The sequence below is a fragment of the Lagenorhynchus albirostris genome, chromosome 20, assembly GCF_949774975.1.
Source record: "Lagenorhynchus albirostris chromosome 20, mLagAlb1.1, whole genome shotgun sequence".
NCBI classification, from domain to species: Eukaryota; Metazoa; Chordata; class Mammalia; order Artiodactyla; family Delphinidae; genus Lagenorhynchus; species Lagenorhynchus albirostris.
The window spans coordinates 43,474,212-43,494,166 of record NC_083114.1 but is presented as its reverse complement, the minus strand read 5'-3'; the positions used below and the strand labels follow the sequence as shown (position 1 = coordinate 43,494,166).

The 19,955-nt window shown below is 52.7% G+C and overlaps 1 protein-coding gene across 4 annotated transcripts in view; it reads right to left on the bottom strand.

Moving 5' to 3' along the window:
* The window catches only part of WNT3 (Wnt family member 3), a 49,011-nt gene that overhangs the window by 15,368 nt on the left and 13,688 nt on the right, over positions 1-19,955 (bottom strand). The window contains exon 2 of one of the 4 annotated variants that reach the window (XM_060133315.1): positions 13,138-13,319. The exons of the other annotated variants lie outside the window; for them this stretch is intronic. The gene's annotated coding sequence lies outside the window, so the exon portion shown is untranslated. The remainder of the gene's footprint in view (positions 1-13,137; positions 13,320-19,955) is intronic. 4 annotated transcript variants of the gene reach the window in all.

Genomic DNA, 19,955 nt, shown 5'->3' with positions numbered 1-19,955 from the left:
CCGTGGCGCGGTGGACCCACAGACTCTGCCGTCCACCCAGCAATGACCTGCCGGCGGGGACCACGTGCTGTCCCCGCCCTGCTCCCCTTAACGAGCCACGTGGGTTGGAGCCCTACACCCAACCAGGTGCCCTCCCCTGCACTCAAACTTTCCTACATTTTTGACCTTCGACTCTTCCAACATTACAGTATTTGAGAGATTGGAGGGGCCTCAGGAGTCATCTAGTTTAGGGTGTTTCTTATTTGTTAGCCATTTTTTCCTAATATACATCCTCCCCCCACCCTCCCTGGTACATAAAACAGATAAAAAGAGGGACTCTTCGTCAAAAAGCTAAAGACAGAATCATCACATGACCCAGCAATTCCACTCCTGGGTATAGATCCTGGAGAACTGAAAGCAGGGATCCAAGCGATACTTGTACACCAGTGTTCATGGCAGCACTATTCGCAACAGCCAAAAGGTGGAAACAACCTGAGTGTCCATCGCAGATGAATGGATAACAAAACATGGTAAATCCATACAGTGGAATATTATTCAGCCACAAAAAAGGATGATGCTCTGATACAGGCTACAACATGGATGAACCCTGACAACATTATACCAAGTGAAACAAGCCAGACACAGGACAGATATAGTATGATTCCACTTACATGAGGTACCAAGAACAGGCAAATGCACAGTGACCAAGAGTAGGTTAGCGGTAGCTGGGGGCTGGGAGGGGAAGTCACAGCTTAATGAGTATGAGTTTCTGTTTGGGACGATGAAAAGTTCTGGAAACAGTGGTGATGGTTGGACAACATTGCAAACCTACTTGATGCCACTGATTTGTACACTTAAAAATGGTTAAATTGAAGGAAAAAAAAAAAAAGAAGGGCAGGGGCCCAGAGACCTATCCCTTGACCTTCCCCCTTGCTCTCACCTGTGGCCCCTCTGCAGGATGCAGTCTGAGAACCACTGGTCTTATCTAATCCCTTCCTCCCCTGGATGGGAAGACTGAGACCCAGAGAGAGTTTGTTATTTTCCCAGGTCACACAGTCACATATGGGCGGGGCTGTGGAAGGTGGATCCAAGGGTGCAGCCCAGGGAAAGGCTCCGGGGTCCCCACCTCTGCTCTCCAGTCTCAGCGTGAGCTCCGTGGCCAAGCCTCCCCTGGTCATGCCTTTCTTGGAGTCATGGTCCTCTCGGCCTCACCTTTTCCAACGGCGAGGACTGACCATCTCTGCTAGCCCCAGACAGGCCACCTGAAGATGCTGACCCAAAGAACCGGTGCCTCCTAAGCTGACTGCCATGAGTTCAGGAGGAAGGGAAGGAGATGGAAAAAGGGAGGAATCAGAACCACCTCCTTTGTGGTCCTTTGTCTCTTTCCTCCAGAGTGACCACCGTGTTTCTGGAAACAATAGCCCAGTGCTTGGTGCTCTACCAGCTGGCTCCTGGACAGTACTGGACAGATGGCCTTCCTGTTCCTGGGTCCAGAGGGGCCCAACCCTGGCCTGGGGCAAGATGGAAACTTCCAGAACGGGAAAGAAGATCTTGAAAATGGGCAGAAAGTAAAGATCCAGCATTGGCCTTGGAACTCAAGGTTACTACCTTTCTACTTAGCTCAAGAGGCCACTCAGGGCTGGTGGACATCATGAGGGGAGCCTGACAAGTTCAGGGGCACATGTACCCAGTGCGGTAGGGGAGGGCAGGGCCTAGTGGGCCCTGATGCACCCAACTCCTAGAACTTCCAAAGAGCTTAAACACGATGGCAAGGGCCACTCACCCCGGTGCTTTGGCAGGGAGCTTGTGACAAAGCAAGAGGAGGGCCTTAGGTCAAGGGTCACAAGCTCCCACTTTTTTCTACCCATCCGCTTATCCTCCCTGGAGCACATGTGGGCCCCACGGGTGCTAAGCACAGCTCTACACCCTCCCAACCCAACCCAACCCTGAACCCATCTCAGTACGAGCCAAGGGGAGGGAGTTGCTTCTGAGTCCAAAGGGCTCACGTGGTCCCGTAGACCTCAGAGCGGGCCTAGATACCCCAGCAGGTGCCTTTCATCAACATCTCCCTGGACCTTTCCCGTCAGCAGCTGGTCCATTCACTCAGTAGGCATGGATGGGTCCTCTGGTTCTCATGTGTCCCAAGAAGAGCTACAGGGCCACCCTTGTTTATACACAGGAAGGGAAGGGTGAGGGTAGAAAGCATCCACACACTGAGCTGGGACCCAAGGTCCAGAGAGGAGTCACTGAAGAAGCAACTGCAAGAACCTGACCCCAAGAGCAGTAAACATGTGGAGTGCATAGAGGTGCCTGCCCTTAGCAGAGTAGGTTAAAGCCTTCCCTTGGTAAACAAATTCATTCCCCACCTATTCACTCAACACACATTTAAGTGACCACTGAATGGGGCCGAGTGCCAAGCACTGGAAACATGGAGATGAACTGAGCCACACCCATGGGGCACCCAGACCAGGAGGCATCTGTCAGTTACAGACCAACAAGCGTTTGTCCAGCACCTGCTAGGTCTGGGTGCCATGAGTGACAAAGGGTCCCCAGCCACCTGTAGCTTAGCACCCGAGTAACCCTCATGCCAGAAAGCACATGGTAAGAGTGGGGGCATCCCGGAAGAGGGGCGAGCGAGTCCCAGGCAGTGGTGACCATGAAGCACGCTGGCAGGCACTGAGCTGGCGAAGGATGGCTGGGGCTCCCCCAGGGGGAGCTGGGGTGCCCGGGAAGAGCCCCAGGCAAGAGGTGGGAGAGAATGGCGGTGGGCCCACCCCATCTGGAGTCCAGGGACCTTACAAAGGAGCAGAGGAGGGGAAGGGGGCCCCGAGTGCCAAGTTTTACTCTGGCGACATGAGCAGTCATTGAAGATTCCTGAGCTGGGCTTTGGAATATTAACCTATTAGACAACGTCTAACTGCAGAATGGGGCCAGCGGGTGGGCACTAAGAGACCCAAGACTGGGAAAGGAGTGGGGGTGAGGTGGCCAGGGTGACACTCTATGCTAAGGAGAGTCTCAGGCCTGTCTGCGTATCACAGTCCCCCAGGGGAACAGGTTTCAGGGGTCAGGGGTGACCTCTTTGGCCTGGGGCCCGAGCACCTCCCATTTAGTTTAGCAGGGCCTGTGGCTCTGGGTCTCAGGACAGTGGCCTTAGAAGCAGAGAGGAAGGGACTTCCCTGGTGGTGCAGTGGTTAAGAATCCGCCTTCCAATGCAAGAGACGTGGGTTCGATCCCAACCTAAGATCCCACATGCTGCGGGGCAACTAAGACCTGCATACCACACCTGCTGAGCTCACAGGCCACACACTACAGAGCCCGTGCACCCCAACTAAGACCCGACACAGCCATAAAAATAAATTAATTAAAAAAAAAAAAACAGAAGCAGTGAGTAAGGATGGGTCACATGGAAACAACAGGAAGGAGGAAAGGATGACCAAGATTTTGAGCCAGGATGACCAGAAAGATGGAGATGCCGTCAACCGAGAAAGGGGACGTAAGAGGCAAAGCAGTCTGGGGAAAAAAGAGGAAGTTTGTGGGGCTGGTGAGACCTGCAGGCACCGAGGTCCAGACAGCACCGGGGGTGCAGAGCTGGAGCCCAAGGGAAAGAGCAAGGCTAGAAGTTCAGATCTGGGAATCCGTCCCGGAGCTAACAGTTGAATAGTACTCGAGGTCTTGTCTCCCCCAGGGGGCACCCAGAAAAAGGGTGAGACAATCGGGGAGCCTCATGGTGGCTGCGGTGGATGCCATGTGCCAAGGGAGGGAGGGAGGAGGCACGAGGGTGGAGACAGGGCCCTCACACCAGGGGGGCTAGAACTTCAGGCCAAGAGGTGGAGAGGGCTTTTCAAAACCCGGCAGGAGGCAGGCTGGTCGGGCTGGGCTCTGCCAACACGGGCACCAAGCACCCGGGTCTGTTTTCTTGCAGGTATTCCTGAGCAGGAGACATGCAGCCAATAGACTTGGACAGAGCGAGTCACCACGCCCTTCCTTCCTTCCTCTCCTCTGCTCCTTCCCTCTTCCACTTTTGTCCCCACCCTCCTCCCTGGGTGATGCATCCTAAGCCTTCAGTTCACAGCCCTGTCCTCCTGCGGGGTGGGGTGGAGGTACCTCTCCGTGCTCACAGTGGGACCTCCCAGCCTGCCCCCCACTCCACCCCGGGGAGCTCGTCCCGCTCGCCCTGGGACCCAGGATCTGGGTCGCTCCCTCAGGTTGTTTTGGCTGAAATCTGGCCCTTTGGACTTCGGTCAGCACTTCCTGGATCTGTACTGGTGTGAATGTGGGGGAAAGGGGGTATTCCAGGCCAGCAGTCCGCATCGCCATGGGTGACAAAACCCACGCATCCCCCCCCCCAAATGGAACCAAAGTGAAAAGCCGTTCCCTCCCATTGGCAGCAGCCCCTGAGGACTGGCCACGGTGCCCTAAACTCTCCAGCACAACTCAGGGCCCTACTGGCCAAGTGGCCACTTGTGCACACTGTGAGTGGCTATGACAACTCCCCTCTGCTGCCCAACTTCTAGAAGCCACCTTTCAGGACCAAGTGGGCACCTCAGACCACCTGAGAGCTCAGAGGGGCCACAGCCGTGGAAGGGAGAGAAGCGAGTGGGGGGACACTCAAAGCCAAGGTCTTGCAGAGTTCCCAGTAAAAGGGAGGGGCGGGCCCTGTGGGACGTTTCTTTGGGGAGAAGATGGGGAGGGGGGAGGGAAGAGAGGGGTGCAGAGGGTGGGGCAGGGCCTCGGCTGGAATGTTACAGCTTCTGTTCTCCAAAGCGGCTCCCAGAGTGCCTGGCCTGAGGCTCCTGGCTGATCTGATAAGATGTGACAAGGCGGCCTGAAAAATGTTGAAACCTGTAAAATGTTGAAACCTGTTTTTTGTTGTGTTGTGAGCGTTAGGGTTTTTTTTTGCCTTCTCAATTTCATAGGAAAGTGGAGTTGATCAGAGTGGAGAAGGGGAGGAGGTAAGAGAGAGGGATCGACCCCTTCAGGCAAATTGCAGGGGGAGGGGGGTGGCACAGGGCGGGATGGTCAGACCTGGAGAGGAGGAAGAGAGGGTGAGAACTGAGAGGAAGCAGGGGGACAGAGGCCTTGGAGAAGGGGGAGGGGCTCCTGCCTCTCTGGCCCGTCAGCAGCTCCAGCTTGGGTCCTCAGGGCTGTGTCCTCCTCGCACCGAGAGGACACACGAGCTCTCGGCCTCTTCCTTCAGGCAGGTATTAGGCTGGGAAGACTGGGCCTGAGCCCAGGTGGGTGTCCAGAGAGAAGCGAAAGGGGGCCCAGGGCCTCACTCCTCAGACCCCCAAAGGGTCTCCCGAGGGGCACCAAGACCCCTGGCGGACAATGTTTCCAGGTGACACAGAGGGACGCACTCCCAAGTGCACCGGCTTCCTCGAGCACTTCGGAACTCACAGGCGAGCCCTTTAAACCATGTCACGGGCTTCCCTGGTGGCGCAGTGGCTGAGAGTCCGCCTGCCGATGCGGGGGACACGGGTTCGTGCCCCGGTCCAGGAAGAGCCCACATGCCGCGGAGTAGCTGGGCCTGTGAGCTATGGCCGCTGGGCCTGCGCGTCTGGAGCCTGTGCTCCGCAATGGGAGAGGCCACAACAGTGAGAGGCCCGCGTACCGCAAAAAAAAAAAAACAAAAAAAGAATCCGCCTGCCCATGCAGGGGACACGGGTTCAAGTCCTGGTCCGGGAAGATCCCACATGCCGTGGAGCACCTAAGCCCGTGCGCCACAACGACTGAGCCCACGCGCCTAGAGCCCGTGCTCCACAACAAGAGAAGCCACCACAATGAGAAGCCTGCGCACCACAACGAAGAGTAGCCCCCGCTCGCCGCAACAAGAGAAAGCCTGCACGCAGCAACGAAGACCCAACACAGCCAAAAATAAATAAATAAAATAATTAAAACAAAACAAAACACGTCACACTTGTTGAGTCCTGACCCTTCAGAGCTGGAAGGTGCGGCCCAGTCTCTGCCCCCAGACCCGCACAGGTGGTTATGCTGTTGCACAGCGGAGGCAGCTGGGGCCTGAAGACGTTAAATGACTGGCTTGGGGTTCAGGATACTTCTGCCAAATGGCTTCTCTTCAAATGAGTCCAGCCTTAGCAACTTGAGAGGCGCTGAGCGTTCTAGAAACCACAGTGGGACCAGGTCTCTGGGGTGCTCACTGGGTACAAAGGTAACCAAATGGCTTCTCTCCAAATGAGTCCAGCCTTAGCAACTTGAGAGACGCTGAGCGTTCTAGAAACCACGGTGGGACCAGGTCTCTGGGGTGCTCACTGGGTACAAAGGTAGATGCTTGATAAAAGCCTGGGGAATGAGAGTGTCCGCCTGAGAAGGTTCCCCTGCCGTCTCTTGCTAGATGGAGAAGGCGGGGCGGGGGAGGGAAATGAGATGCCCTAGAGAGGCTTTATAAAGCCTTCTGTGAGCGGCCACAGGCCTTAGTTACTCTATCACAGTACCAGGCCGCACAGTGTCCAGGTTGGTGGGACCTTGGCCGCTATCTGGTCCAGTTCCAGCTGAAGCCCAGACTTGCCCAGGGTACCTCCAGGCTTGAGACAGTGCAGGGAGCACAGTCCAGGCCTGAGATGCCCCCAGCCACAACTCTGCTTCCCTTCCACCACGCAGTTCCTTCTTCTTTCTTTTTGTTTTTGATAAATTTATTTTTATTTATTTATTATTTTTGGCTGCATTGGGTCCTCGTTGCTGCGCACGGGCTTTCTCTAGTTGCAGCAAGCGGGGGCTACTCTTTGTTGCAGTGCGCTGGCTTCTCTTGTTGCCGAGCACAGGCTCTAGAGCACGTGGGCTTCAGTAGATGTGGCGCGTGGGCTCAGTAGTTGTGGCACACGGGACTAGTTGCTCTGCGGCATGTGGGATCATCCCAGACCAGGGCTCAAACCCGTGTCCCCTGCATTAGCAGGCAGATTCTCAACCACTGCGCCACCAGGGAAGCCCATCAGCCCTCTTATTTATTACTTTGGGCTCCTATTCATCCATCAAGATCCAATTTTAAAAGCCCCTCTTAATGTGTCCAGTTTAAACTGTTCCCTCTGGGTATTTCCCAGTTCTTATATATACCTCAGAGGGAAACTCAGACACTTTCCATTGAATCGTCCACTGACGCTGTGTTTTTCCACTAAAACAGTTTTTTGAGAGGAGGAACCATTTCTTTCGTTTTTGTAGGTTGGGCGGGCAGAGTGCTTGTTCACCAACAGGCCCAGCACACCTCCTCCTTCCGCCACACTGAGCGGCTCCACCTGACTACCCCAACCTCCTCACCTCCCCCAAATCCCACAGGCTGCCACCAGGACAAGCTGAGGGCAGGTGACGGCCGCACTGGTCCTCTGGGCCTTATCACACAGCCTCTGCTTCCACTGTCTGGAGATCCTTTATCTGAATCTTAGGAAGAAGCCCAGGAGGGAACCTGGAAATCAGAGCTGCTTGGCTGGGAGTTCACTCTCACAGTGGCTCCCTAGGGCTCCTCTGAAAGCCCTATGTCTTCAACTCAACAAATATTCATGGTAGGTCAGGCCCTGTGGTGCCTGGGGCACCCCTGGTGTTGCATGAGCTCCCAGCTGAGCCTGGGCACTGCCCCAGGTAGCCCGTGCTCCTCCCTGACCGGGGCCGGCGTGCCCACCCACCCTGCCTCACACCCAGACAGCAAGAACCACCTGCCCTGGTGAGGGCTGGGGCCCTGAGGACTTCACCTGCCTCGACCATCCCACCCACACTCCCTCACACCACACCTTCTGGAGGACCAAGAGCATGATTTCACCAGCTGGCTGCTCTTCGTGGGTGCGGCCATGGCACTACGGGACTCAGATCACTTGCAGTGGTTTTGAAAAATACAGACAGCTGGGCTCCAAAGCCAGCCCTGCTGAATCAGACTATCAGGGGAGGAGTCCAGGAAGCTGGATCGTTAAAAACCTCCTCCAGAGTGTGACAACAGCTCAGTATAAGATGATGCAATGCGAAGTATCCAGCATACCCTGGAAAGTTCTCTGGCCAAAGATGTTTAACCTGAATCTCCACAAGCCTTTAGAAGTAACTTTCAGCTATCAGGAAACACGAGGGATAGAGGAACAAACCAAATGACACTATGGGGAAGCGACCAGACAAATTCACAAGGCTACAGGCCTGAACTCTTCAAAGTCCAAGTTACTTTTAAAAAGTGTGTGTGTGTGTGTGTGTGCGCGTGTGTGTGTGTGCATGTGTGTGCGTGTGTGTTGGGGGAAGGAGGGGAGGGATGTTTTGGATTAAAATAAACTTATGAGACAGAACAATCAAATAATTGGAAACTGGTTTGAAAATCCTAGCCATGAAGGCATTTTGAGGATAACTGGGGAAATGTGAATCATTAGGAATCATTAATAATTGGGTTAAGTGTGATAATGGTATGTGGTCATAGGCGTCATCCTTACATTGTAAAATGCAGAGGTGAAGAGTCATGATGACTATAACTTACTTTGAAATGGTTCAGCAAACCAAACACTGTGTAGGGGATGGGGGGCGGGGAGGGAGGAGAGAAAGGGGAGGGGGGAGCAATTACGGCAAAATGAAAAACACTTGAACTAGGAGGTGTGTACGTGGGTGCTCCTGGAATTATTTTTTGTTTTCCTGATTAACAATTTTCATAATAAAAGTTAGAAGGAACATAAACTCCAACTAATTCGTGGGGACTTCTGGACACGACCCGCGCGGGGCTCGCACCTGGCCTCGCCCTCCCCGAGCACGGAGGGTGGCCGAGTCTCCGGACCCGCCGTGGCCCCTGCGGCAGCAGGTGCACCCGACGGGGCGGGTGGGCGGGGTGGGGGGGCGCTGCGCCACCGCTGGGCGGTCAAGGCGCCGTCCGCTCCCCGCCTTTCAGGGCGGGTACTTCCACCGCGTTCCCAGGAGCGCTTCCTTGAGCCTGGTCCCCCCACGGCGCTGAGCACGCGCAGGTGGGAAACAGCCCTGCCCGGCACCTGGACTCCTACCCCACCCCACCCCACCCCCGCTCTGTTTAGGGAGGCTCCACGCAAGTTCAAAGCGGTGGCTGCCCCTCCCTCCCGGCCCCATCCCCATCCTCAGGCGAGGCAGCCCGAGCGAGCCTCAACATCTTCCTCTGCGCCCCTCCAAATTCATCAGTCTCGGAGTCCCGCCGCCAATTCCTCTGCAGTGTCATTGCACTCACTCCCCCTGTCCTTTCTTCTCAAGGGCCCCCTCGCCACAGGCGCCTGAGTTTTGCAAGCATCTACTCAGCACCTATTATGAGTCATATTCGGGTCTACTGCAGACCCATGCAGGACCTTTAAATGTTCCAGCACTCAGAGGGGTGGGTCACCGGCTCTCAACCCTGGCTGCATGTCACATGGCCCCGGGGGAGTTTAAAACTACTGATGCTGGGGCCCCATCCCCAGAGAAAGGGATTTAATTGGTCTGGGTGCCCCCTCCTCTCTGTGGTAGCCTCCCTTCCTCCATTATAAGAGGAGGACACAAGGGGCCTCCCTGGTGGTCCAGTGTTTAAGACTCCACGCTTCCGCCGCACGGGGCACCGGTTGGATCCCTGGTCGGGGACCAAAAAAATAAAAGAGGAGGCAAGATGGAGGAGAAACACTGTCCTCGGTCACAGACAAGGCTCAGAACCTGCCAGTGGTCACCGGGGGTCGGGCGGGGGCATAGCTGGGCCTCCTCAGCCCTCTGCCATCCATCCCCAGGGGTCCTACCTCCTCCTGCGCCAGCACTAACCCATCCTTTACAACCACGGTTTTGTCCACATCCTCTCATGAAGCAGCTCTCCCTCATCGTCTCTCTCCTGGCCTCCCAACAGATCTCCATCTTTATGGGAACGGAAGCAAAACTTTTTGGATCCGGCAACACATCAGTAAAAAGTGTTTGGGCATGCCCCCCCATTTACATACATTAGGTCTAAATCGCACGCCAGCCTGCCACCATGCTCACCTGTCAGGTGCACTACAAAACACACGCTAACATGCACTGGAAAAAGACAAGATAGAAAGTATATTTCAAAAGAATCGTTTCCTCCTACAGCCTCATCTAGTGACCTCCCACCCAAGCCTTCAATCCTGTGTCCTTTTCTTAGCCTTGCAGTGGTGGGGTATATGTTTGTTAAGTGGAAATTCTCTCTGCAGAAATGCAGGACGCCACCAAACACTCTTGGGGTTCAAGGTACCAAGGCCTTTCTCCTCCTTTCTTCCCCATCTTTCTTGGTTCTTGCCCACAGCTACTCTGTTTTTGTCTAGGATTTCCAGTTCCCCACTCATCTCTCACCGGCAGTGCTTTCTCTCCACACATCCACGGTGGAGCCCTCCTGTGCACACGCCTCCTCTCGGTCTGTCCTCACTTTCCCCTCCCTCACCTCTGCTCACTGCATACGCCGTTGTCCCACCAGACCAGCTGCATCCCTGCACGAGTGCTAGTGCCACAGGCAATTTCCATATTTTCAGTCCTGTGTTCCTAGTCACATTTGTTACAAAAGTATTTCTTCCAGGGGAAATACACTTTGGACAGAAAGGATAAAATCAGTCTCTCTCTCTCTCTCTCTCTCTCTCTCTCTTTCACAAACACACACACACAGCAGACATTTAAAGTAAAAAAAAATTAAAAATTAATTACCAATTTCTCTACTAATAGGATGTGTGTTCAACATGAGGGGAAAAATATCTTAGCAATTAGCTCCAGTTAAGGGTCCTTCATAAATCACGTGGGCTAAGAGAAGGCCTGAGTACCACAGACAGGAGAAGGTAGCCACAAAACAGAGATGTAATGGGGACATGCAGAGCTGTAAATAAAATAAAGCGGAAGGCTTTTACAGGTGCATACCCAGTGCTGCATAAGATAATGTGAGTGCATTTATTTGGGTAGAGAGTGGTTAATAAGGTCATGAGAAAATAATTTACTGAACTGTGTAAGGTAGTGAGGGGACCAATTTACTGGGGCACTCAGAATGGTTATTATTATTACTAATAATAGCTAACATTTATTGAGCCCTGACTAGTGCCAGGAGCCATGTAAAGCACTTAACATAGAACATATATTTTAATTTGCCAAAGAACCCTATGAGGTTATTATTATCCCCATCTGACATGGGTTCAGAGAGGCTAAGTAACTTGTCTGTGGTCACACAGCTAGGATATGGTGGTGCTGAGTTGGCCACTAGAGCAATGAGGTGAAACATTAGGACAAGGTCTGTATGGAGTGTGTTGGTGGAAGGCTGAGGGGGAGGGGGCTACTCAGGCTGCTCCCTGGACTTACAGCCCTATAAATTCAAATGTGGGGGCCCCTGCCTATTGATCTTTCTTCCTCTGAATGTTGTCATGATCTTCCACACTCCAGGTTTACTTCTCTGTATCTCAGACAAGGCCAGACCCACACTCAAGGCTTCCCCGGGGAGAGGAGACCTCCATCTGAGGGCTGAAGAGGTTTGTGTGTGAGACAGGACACAAGAATTCAGGACCTCTTCCAAGAGAGGTCAGGGTAGATGACACATGTTCCGGCACCTTCCAGTTTGCAAAGCATCAATGGCATCTCAGTGAATCCTCACAACAGCCCTGGGAGGTAAATACTGTCTCTTTACAAATGAGGAAACTGAGGTTCAGACAGGGCACCATAAGCCAGTAAGTGGCGGTGGGGTTTGACCCTTGTCTGTCTGACCCCAAATCCTGTACTGTTGCTACTTTGCTCCACTGTGGAGATTCCACCCACTGGTGATGACCAGTTCATTCAAGCAGAACGCATTGGTTCAGCACCCACTGTGTGCTCTGTACGGAACTGGGCACAGGACAGTGTCACGTCCTTGACCTGGAGGAGGGTAAAACGGAACGGGCAGGCCACGTGCACAGGAACAGAGGACCAGCCAGCACACGGACCGTCCTGGTGGAGATGGAAGGAACACGCAGAGCGGGATGGGTGCGGGTAATCCACAAGACCTCAAAGGGCTGTGCTCTGGGGTAGATCTTTATGAGAGAAAAGGAAGAGGAAGGGCACTTCTGAGACAGTGATGTGACTCAAAACACTGAAACCCGAGGAGCACAGAGGGAGGAGGCCAGGGCTTGCGGTCCCAGCTGATGAGTTTAGATCCCATAGTCAGGGAAGTGGGGACCACCTATGGACCTGAAAGAGGCCCGGGCCCTACACAGGGCTGCCCCCCTGGAAAGGGGTCCCTCAGAGCTGGAAGGAACGCTGGGGGAAGCTGGAACAAAACAAAGGCCCCCAGGAGGCTCCATGGCCCCGATGGGGGAGTTCACTTGGGGCCCCAGGAGCTGAGGTGCTGGGCAACTCAGCCAACTGGGGGAAGGGGGTGCTTCCAAGCCTTCAGGGAATTCAGATTCTCCTCTGTTCACAGAACAAACACACTGCACCATGTGGAGAGGATAAAAATCTAAACGCTGACACCTTACCAGACTCAAGCTTTTGCTAGCCCAGTCAGTAGAGGGATTCCTGGGAATTCCCTCCTTTCCAGGCCAGGAAGATCTCAGCGCCCCCTTCTCTCACTCCCTCTGCCACATCCACTGGCTGCTTCCATTCGGGGGTGCCTTTGCCTCATGACAGCTGGTGGGAGATCTTCCCCGCTCACCGCACCGCCAGCCCTCCGGCCGCCATTTGGGCCCCCGTGACCTGTGCTCAGGGGTTGAGGCAGCAGCCGCTCACCTGCCTGGAATGAAGTCCCCCAACCTTCTCTGCTCCGAGAGAAACAGCCTCTGGCATGTGCATCTTAAATCTCCTGGTTCGCATAACCAGCTTCAGCCCCTCTCCCGAGGCCCCCACTTCTCACTTCTGTTGTGCGGCCAGACCGGGGAAGGTGCTAGAACAAAGCCCTGGCCAGTACGGAAAGAGGAGGACGGTCAACCCCGTAACCGCTGGGGAAGAATGGAGTCCGCCTCCGGGGTCTGAGAAGCCCAGCTGCCACGTGCGGAAGGGGACTCCAGGTTGCTCATTTCAGAAGTCGGGGTGATGCGCCCCCTCCCCCCCAAATCCGGGTGCCCCTTTATAACCCTCAGGAATCTTTCCATCTTTCACCAGGATAACCAAACCGGGTAAACGCCACCACAGGCGTCCTGCCTGCGAACGTTTCCCAGGCTCACCCGGGGCCCGCGGCGAGGTGCTGGGGGCGGTGATACCAAGCAATTCCAGGGCCTCTCTGCCTTTTCGGCAGCATTGCTGACTCACGGGTGACTTTCCGCTGTGTAGTCTCAAAGTCCTGCCTCAGTATCTTGGTCTTTCTGGGTCAGCCACGAAGGTGCTGGCAACAACCGCGGCCTCTCTCGTTCTCGCGCGAACGTGCTCTCTGTTATGCGCATACGTACACGTAAAACCCAACCCTGCGATGGATTTCCGTCTTATTGGGAAGCCTAGAGGACAAGTCAGGTTCTCATTAGGGTTAATTATAGGTGAAAAGAGGTAGAGGAGACGCCCAATCCCTGAGTGGAGAGCAGCGCCGCCTACTACGGGTCGATCTGGCTGACCTGAGTCCTGGTCCCTTTGCTACCACCGGTGCATGAGGTGGAAAATTGTAAACATCACCTACTTCAAAGAGACTGGAGGGAGGAGTCATCGAAAGGATGTAGGTAAAGCCCTTATCACGATCCCTGGCACAATGGATGGTAGTTGCTATTGTTATAAGTGCTAACACAGACCAATGCCATCTCCATGCCAGGTACTATTTCATGTGCTTTACACGTATTAACTCATTTAATCCTCCCAGCGACCCTGTGAGGAGGGTAGTGTTATCATCACCCTCAGAGGGGGAGGGAAATTGAACTGCAGAGATTACGTAGTTTGCTGGAGGTTACCCAGGTAGTCTGGAGCGCATCCAGCCTGACTCCAGAGCCTTCAGCCTTAACCACAGTGCTCTACCGGCTGTCTGGAAGAGGTTGGTGGAGAGCTTCATTACTCAGCAGGTGGGGACCGAGCACCCGTTCATGGGAATACAGAGAGGTGAGTGTGACATGGTCCTTGCCCTGCAGAGGCTCCCAGATTCATAGGGAGACAGATGCCTAAAACGAAAACGATAGGAGACCTAATGTAAGAGATGCATTCTACCGGCGTGATGGGGTTAGGCTTTGTAGAAATACTGTGGGAAGGGTCTGACACTGGCCAGAGAGACCCATGTCCCCAGGGTACAAAGATCAGCTGGGCCTGGTTTCTGCCAGCCTCACAGGAAACGGGATTCAGCTAAATTGATCAGTTGATTAGCTGATTGCTTCATTCATCCATTCATGCATTCGTTCAACTCAAGACCCTCTGGGATGGGTGCTCTGGACTGAACTAGTTCACACAGAATGATTTTTAAAAGTCAGAGGAATCATAGCCCAATTGCTGAGATGAATAAGACCACAAGGACAAACTGACACTAAAAGGGACAGGAGAATCCCCTAGATCACATTTTCCAAACAGGTAGTAAGTTGTTACTTGAGAGAGTAAATATTTTTGGAAAACAGACTAAACAAATGAAAACAAGGATCATGCCTGCAGGCCTCTCTGTGTTGCTAATACAAGATGCTAATATGCTAATGAGCACCACAAACACCTAGAGGCTGGAAGTAGCAGGTGGCACCTCCCAAACTTATTTGACACCAAAAGCCCTCCTCAGCAGGATTACGTGGGACTGGTGTAAGAAACACAGTTTGCAACTTCCTGCTCTGACCCAAAAGGTGTGCAGAAGACCTGGGAGAGAGGGTGGAAGTTAGACTGGGAAGATTCCCAGGAAGGTGACAGCTCTGAACGGGATTTTGAAAAATTCCAGGAAGGTCATGGCCAGATGGAGGAGTGATGGAAAAGAATTTTTTGGTCAGGAAAGGGGTCCTAAGACCCCTTTATCTTTATAATGGAGGCCCGAGGAGGAAGTAGCATTTTGCTCCAGGGCAGGAAGGGAGGATGAATAAGGACCAAACAGTGAGGACAGAGATGCCAGTAGGTGATGGCAGCCGTGTCTGGTTTCTGATGTGCACTGAAGAGCTCATGGCTTTTCTTTCAGGAGGGAGTCCCAGTGCTTGGATGAAGGCTTGGGGGAAGAAGTTCACCTGCTGGTATTCCCTGAAAAGGCACCTGAGGGAATGCCCTGGCAGTCCAGTAGTTAGGACTCCACGCTTGGAACTAAGATCCCGCAAGCTGCACAGCACAGCCAAAAGAAAACAATGGCATAGGGCTTCCCTGGTGGCGCAGTGGTTGAGAGTCCGCCTGCCGATGCAGGGGACGCAGGTTCGTGCCCCGGTCCGGGAGGATCCCACATGCCGCGGAGCGGCTGGGCCCGTGAGCCATGGCCGCTGAGCCTGCGCGTCCGGAGCCTGTGCTCCGCAACGGGAGAGGCCACAGCAGTGAGAGGCCCGCGTACCGCAAAAAAAAAGGCATAAACTGGCACCTGAGAGATGCTATTGCTGTAACTCAGGCAGGGTGGCCCATTGGGACAGAAGGGCAGAGAGGGGGCCAGGAGGAAAATGTGCCCTGGCTCTGGTGGGGCTGATGGGATGGGGACTCCTGGGAAGAGCGGCCTTATCTCTGAATACTGGGCAGGGCGTTCACGCCCAGTGAGGGTACGAAGGGGAAGATGGTGGGGGGAGGAGGTGAGCCAGGGAAGTGAAGGCTGGAGCTCTGTTAGCTACTTTTGCCCCTGCCACCAAATGGCCAGTGGCGCCCTCTGGCCCTTGGGCCGAAAACGTGAGGAGCTGGCGGTCGGGGAGGATGTCCACCAGACACACCAGCCGTGGCCATATGTTCTTCCAAATGCACATTTCTTTTCTGGCTGCACCGTGCGGCTTGTGGGATCTTAGTTCCCTGATCAGAGATTGAACCCGGGCCCTGGCAGTGAAAGCATTAGAGTCCTAACCACTGGACCACCACGGAATTCCCCCAAACGCACATTTTTATGTGTTGACATGATCCCCAGGGTCCCAGCCCTGCCTCTGCTTCTCCCAACTCTGGGACCTTAAAGCAGTCCCACCTCTGCCAATGAAGACCACAGACCACATCCTACAGCTGCCAGACTGACAAGAGTGAACTCACTCGAGTTCAAGTGTCAGTGAAAATGTAGAGCAAACATGAGAGTGCAGATGGGCACAACTTCTTTGGAAAACAGTTTAGCATCAGCTTGCAAAGTAGAACTTTCACACGTCCTGCAGCCCCAAATTTCTACTCCTGGGTAGGTACCCCTCCCAGAGAGCTACTCTCCCTCATGTGCACCTCAAGACACTCGCCCACTGACAGGAGATGGAACAGAAAAACATGATAAAAACCCTAGCGAACTTTTTGGCCAACCCAATATATACACACATATATATATATATATATATATATATATATATATATATATATAACTGAATCGCTTTGCTGTACACCTGAAACTAACACAACATTCTTAATCAACTATACTTCAATAAAAAAATTAATAAAATAAAATAAACAAAAAATATATATTGTCTAGGCATTCCTAGCTGGGATAACTATTATTTTAAAGTGATGGAATAGTGACTTCCCTGGTGGCGCAGTGGTTAAGAATCTGCCTGCCAATGCAGGGGACACGGGTTCCAGCTCTGGTCTGGGAAGATCCCATGTGCTGCGGAGCCACTAAGCCCGTGAGCCACAATTACAGAGCCTGTGCTCTGGAGCCTGCAAACCACAACTACTGAGCCCACGTGCCAAAACTACTGATGCCTGCGCTCCACAACTACTGAATCCCATGCTCCGCAACAAGAGAAGCCACCACAGTGAGAAGCCCGTGCACCACAACAAAGAGTAGCCCCTGCTCGCCACAACTAAAGAAAGCCCACATGCAGCAACAAAGACCCAAAGCAACCAAAATTAAATAAATAAATAAAAATTTAAAAAATAATAAAGTGATGGAATAAATATACAAAATTCAGAATGTGATCATGCCTGGAGGGAGATACGGGGATAGGACGGGGAGAACCCCACAGATAGATGCAATGACCTTGATCATATTCTGGTTCTTCAGGGGTGTGGTAAGGCCCAGGTTGTTTTTATCTTGTTATTATATCCTGTATTTATGGTATGCTCACTCTCTCATGTGCATCAAGCGTCACATCATAAAAAAACATTTGGTATCAGTCTGCAATCAAAAATGTTTTTAAGAACAAAAAGTATTATGTGGCCACTCTGTGCTTCGGTTTCCTCCCCTTCCTTCCTATGGTCCAGCAGGCTCTTCTCCCCTAAAGGTTGGAAGTGTACAGTGACTGCCATCCCTGGGTCAGCCTGCATCCCACCCAGGCCGCCTGGTACCCCAGTCAAACTTTCTCACTGTGCTTAGCAGGGCTGAAATGGCCAGTGTCTAGCTATTAACTAGGGACACATTAAACCTACACAGACCAGTCCTAGGACCCCCCCCGAAAAAACTCCAACAGCCACGAAGTGTACAGCTTTCCCTGAGTATGGCCTTTCCTGTGTTGGAAGGAATTCAGATCTTCCTATTCCAAAGAAGCCTGGTCTGGGATAGAATATCTTATGACCCTTGATACATTGGAATGACTTCAGAACATCCTTAATTCATTTAATACTTCTTCATCTTTAACTCAGTTCCTGAGTACTATTTCATTTCTTCCTCACAACTGCCCTGAGATCGGAATCTTTGCTCCCATTTTACAGATGAACAAATTGAGGCTCACTTTTTTTTTTAACAACCCAAAGTTCCAGAGCTATTAAGTAGCACTTCAGAGATTCACATCAAGGCCGGGTTGACTCCTCTTCCTGGAACACCATGCTGCCTTCCAGCACAGATGCTAGAAGCTCAGAGCTGGACTCTCTGGGAAATCACAGAGTGAGGGGAAAACTGTCCCAGAGAGTGGGAACCAGCTGAGCCTGGACTCAAGCTTGCCTGGGAAGGAGCCCGGAGCATTAGCCAACCAACCAATACTATTACCAGCTGTGTTCCTGCAATATTCAGGATGACGTGTGGGGCTCACTTGGGATATGAAGAAATACAGAGCAGAATCATGCCCTCAAGGGGCTGACCCTCTAGTTGGGAAGACAAGCCAGATGCACATGAAGAGGTAACTCGTGACAGGGGCCCCATGTCTTCCTAGGAGGGCCTCACAGAGGCAATGGGAATCTAGCTGGGGCTGCAGACTGAGCCTGCAACTGGCAGGTGACTCTCAATGGTGTCCCTTCATCCTACCACCCGTCATAGAGGATGCAATGTGTGCCCTGCGCTATCCTTGTGATGTGGGCGCAAAGGTGATGGAGACCCGGTCCTGCCTGCGGGGCGCTCACAGTCTAATCAATGAAACGGATACACCCGGAAGGGGCTGAGCTGGGGCCAGGTGTGAAAGAAGGAAGCACAGAGAAGGTGGTGCCTGGACTGTGCTTTGAAGAACGAAGGGGAGTTCACAGAAGTCATTCCAAAGAAGGTGGGGCAAACGCAAAGGCCTGGAGATGGGAGGTAGTGTAAGAACAACCCAAATGATAAAGCAACATTGATGGCAAAGGGTGGACAGCAGACACTATACTAAGTCTCTCATGTGTTACCTCATCCTTTACTCCTCGTTTTACAGAGAGAAAGCTGAGGCTCAGACAGGTTCAGGTCACCAAGATATTAAAGGCAGAACGATCTAGAGCCCAGGACTGCTGTCACCCAACGTCCAGGCTCTCGCCTGTGCAGTGAAAGTAGGTCATAGGGTGAGGATGTGGTGGTGGGAGGTGAGTTAGGGTGGAGAGTCAGGAAGGGGCGAGATCATTCCGGGTTTCACAGGCCGTGCTAAAGAGGGTGGAACACCACCTGAAACTAACACAACATTGTAAATCAACTATATGTCTTTTTGTTTTTTGGGGTTTTTTTTTTGCGGTACGCGGGCCTCTCACTGTTGTGGCCTCTCCCGTTGTGGAGCACAGGCTCCGGACGCGCAGGCTCAGCAGCCATGGCTCACGGGCCCAGCCGCTCCGCGGCATGTGGGATCTTCCCGGACCGGGGCACGAACCCGTGTCCCCTGCATCGGCAGGCGTACTCTCAACCACTGCGCCACCAGGGAAGCCCTCAACTATATTTCAATAAAAATTTTTTTAAAAAGAAGTAAAGAAAAAATTTTAATTAAAAAAGAAAAAAAAAGAGGGTGGAACATCACAGTCAGACCTGCTGGTTGAATGCTCTTCTGTTGGGCCATTTAAAAATGACAAAACTGGGAGCTTCCCTGGTGGTGCAGTGGTTAAGAATCTGCCTGACAATGCAGGGGACACGGGTTCGAGCCCTGGTCTGGGAAGATCCCACATGCTGCGGAGCAACAAAGCCCATGTGCCACAACTACTGAGCCCAAGTGCCACAACTACTGAACCCAAGTACCACAACTACTGAAGCCCACACGCCTAGAGCCCATGCTCTGCAACAGGGAAGCCACCACAGTGAGAAGCCCATGTATCTCAATGAAGAGTAGCCCCTGCTCGCCACAACTAGAGAAAAGCCTGTGCACAGCAACGAAGACCCAATGCAGCCAAAATAAATTAAAAAAAAAAAAAAAAAAGACAAAACTGGGACTTCCCTGGTGGTCCAGTGGTAAAGAATCCACCTTCCAATGCAGGTGACGCAGGTTCAATCCCTGGCCGGGGAACTAAGATCCTACATGCCACAGGGAAGTTAAGCCCGCACACACCACAACTACTGAGCCCGCATGCCTCAACTAGAGAGACCACGTGTCGCAAACTACAGAGCCCACACACTCTGGAGCCCGCGTGCCACAACTAGAGAGAAGCCCACTCCGCAGTGAAAGATCCCGCATGCCTCAGCGAAGATCCCACTTGCCACAACTAAGACCCGACACAGACAAAAAAAAAAAAAAAAAGAAAGAAAATAAATAAATAAGTAAATATTTTTTTAAAAATCAGAAAGAGAAAAAATGAATATAATCCAGCCTGGATTATATGTCTTTATTAAACAGATAAATAAAGAAAGAAGACAAAACTGACCAACTATGAAGGAAAATCCTTTGAGGCCAAGACTAAGACAAGGTCCCAGTTTATCAAAAGGGATTTGAAGCTAAGAGGTGACC